We start from the raw sequence: 2549 nt of genomic DNA, 5'->3' as shown, positions 1-2549 counted from the left end.
ATGAGCCCCGTACCCCAAGGGCATAGGACCCACCTGCGACGGAGGCGGAGCCAGGAGCACGCCGTGGAGCCAGGAGCAGGCACCAGCAGCCCTCTGCGAGGGAGGGCAGGAACAGACACCAGGCATAGCGCAGCATCCAAGGCCTGCTGGCACCTAAGGAGGGGCAGGGCCACTCTGGCACCCACACCATGCACAGGCTGGCTGTGGCCACTGCTGGAAGAATCGGAAGCTTATCGTGCCTGCAGGGACAAAGGCAGCCCCAAGCCCACAGCCAGCTCACCTGGTGACCACACCCACCCAGGGCCTGTCCGAAGGGGAGTGCCTGTTTCTGGGCATGGGAACTATTCATCTTGGTCTCCACTGTTCTACAAAAAGACCCCCGGCATTCAATAAACTATGAGAGAAACACCAGACAATCCATGGCCACGAAATAAAGCTATTGACAGAAGCAGACCCAAGAATGTCCGGCGCCAACTGTCACACAGCCACACCCCCACGACACGCCCAGCAGCTCACCCCGTTCCCCTCCATGTGGGTGTCCATGCTGCTTCTGTAACCCCTGCCGCCACAGGCGAGGCTGCAGTGAGCGTCTCTGCACAGGTCTGTGCCACCCAGATGTTTCAGCCAACAACGGACCTAGCAGACCAAGGAGGTCCCGTGAGGTTACAGCGGAGTGGAGAAGTCCCTGTCGTCAGAATGTGGAGCACAGCGTATTGCCCGTGTCTGTGGTGGGGCCGGTGTCAACAAGCCTGCCGTGCTGCCAGCATGCATATACAGTAACATCCTAGGCTTCCATGCTCACACCCCCTGACGTACTTACAGCTCCTGGTAAGTGCCCTGTGCTATTTTTAACACTTTAGACTGTATTTTTACTGTATCTTTTTGTTTAGCATATTTTTTTTTTCAGACAGGGTCTGGCGCTGTCGCCCAGGCTGGCATCAGTGGTGTAATCACAGCTCACCGAAACCTTTCCCTCGTGAGTCCAAGACATCTTCCCACCTCAGCCTCTGAGGAGCTGGGCTACAGGCGTCAGCCACCATGCTAGGCTAATTTTTACATTTTTTTGTAGAGATGAAGTCTTACTCTGTTGCCCAGGCTGCTCTGGAGCTCCTCAGCGCAAGTGATCTGCCTGCCCCAGCCTCCCAGAGTGCTGGCATTACACGCGTGAGTCACGGTACCTGGCCAATTTAGCTGTTTAGACACACAAATCCTTACGATATGTTATGACTGCCCCGGGTATGCAGCAGGGTCACGTGCCGCGCTGGTCTTTCCCGGGAGCAATGGGCTAAGCCACACAGGCTGGGTATGTAGTGAGCTGTGTGAGCGCACTGTGCTGCTCCTACGGTGACAGTCCCCTAAAGAGGCGTTTCTCAGAGCACAGCCCGTTGTTATGTGACATGTGACTGTACTGTCAGGTTCATTCCAAAATGGCTGGTCCTGTGATATTCCTGCCAGCACCACACAGGTTCCCGTTTCTGCAGATCCCCAATCCCACCTTCCTCACTGCAGCCGGCCGACAAGGCGGCACGCCCCTGGACTCCAGCTCACACTCCCTGGGCGTGGCGAGGCCGTGCAGTCTTCACGTGCTGCTTGGTCCTCTGGTCTCCTTTCAGTGAACTATTAATATTCGCTGTCATGGTTCTAGAGACTTCTAGAATCCCTCTAAACACTGGCTCCTTGCTTGCTTTATCCATTAAAAAGAAGGAACGAGCAAAGTGCTGCTGTCAGTCACCACCTGTTAACAGTCCTCTGTGTCCTCCACTGCACAGAAAAACTGAATTTTGATCTGGCCAAATCACCCATGTTTTGCCCTTGGATTTATGCCTTTGGGGTCTCAAAATAAGGGCTTCTTCCCCAACAGAGCAAAGATAAGCTCCCATATCCTCTTCCAGTGGCTCACGGCCATGCCCAGAACCCACGGCGCCTGCCTCTGCGCTCCACTCTCCCCTGCACTGCTGTCTCCCAGGCCACCAGTCCCTCCCGGCTGCCCAGCCCCCTGTCCTCCTCCCATCTGCCCTCCCACAGCAACCCACACTCTCACAGCTTCTGCTGCGGGAAGCGCTCCTTCCTGGGATTCCCTGGCACAGTTCAGCTGAGTATTTCTCCACCTTCGCTGGCTGCTCTCCTCTAGCTCCACAGTCTCTACAACTCAGTCTACACCAACACACAAGACAATGTAAACTGTCAAGGGCTTCACAACTTATTTCTGACATGGATTGCTGTGTTAAGATAATGTGAAAGAAAACTGAGTAAATATAAAGTGAAATATTTTAAAATATACCTTATTTTCCTACAGGCCATTTTCTAAAAATGTCTAAGCAACTAAAGCCATCATTAAAGTTTTTTTTTCTTTTTTTTTTTTTTGCAGAAGGAGTCTCGCTCTGTCACCCAGGCTAGAGTGCAGTGGCGTGATCTCGGCTCACCGCAACCTCCCTCTCCTGGGTTCATGGAATTCTCCTGCTTCAGCCTCCTAAGTAGCTGGGACTACAGGCACACGCCACCATGCCCGGCTAATTTTTTGTATTTTCAGTAGAGACAGGGTTTCACCA

Source organism: Colobus angolensis, unplaced genomic scaffold (genome assembly GCF_000951035.1).
Source record: "Colobus angolensis palliatus isolate OR3802 unplaced genomic scaffold, Cang.pa_1.0 Scaffold38, whole genome shotgun sequence".
Classification (NCBI taxonomy): Eukaryota; Metazoa; Chordata; class Mammalia; order Primates; family Cercopithecidae; genus Colobus; species Colobus angolensis.
Note: the sequence above shows the minus strand (reverse complement) of the source record.